The following is a 322-nucleotide window of genomic DNA, read 5'->3' as shown; positions in this document are numbered from 1 at the left end:
CAACACCCTGCATATTGTACAAGAGCATCTTGCCATATCCTTACTGACAAATGTTATGACAGAAGCCTGTGTGTGTAAGTGAATTGTGACCAATCTGAGCTTTATTTTGTATGCCTATAAAATAAGGATTTTACCCTAAGGATCCAGGACTACAAGCCTAATCCCCCGCCTGTCTGAACCACTAACATCACCACCAAGGACTGTGCATGTCCCTTACTGTGCTCTGTTTTTTGTTTTTTTTTTTTTCATGGAATTTATCACTCCCAAATATTCCATATATTTACTAATTTAGGATGTTTATTGTTTGCTTTCTATTTCTACT

Source organism: Bison bison, unplaced genomic scaffold (genome assembly GCF_000754665.1).
Source record: "Bison bison bison isolate TAMUID 2011002044 unplaced genomic scaffold, Bison_UMD1.0 scf7180017864359, whole genome shotgun sequence".
In the NCBI taxonomy this organism is placed as follows: domain Eukaryota; kingdom Metazoa; phylum Chordata; class Mammalia; order Artiodactyla; family Bovidae; genus Bison; species Bison bison.
This window is presented reverse-complemented; position numbering follows the sequence as displayed.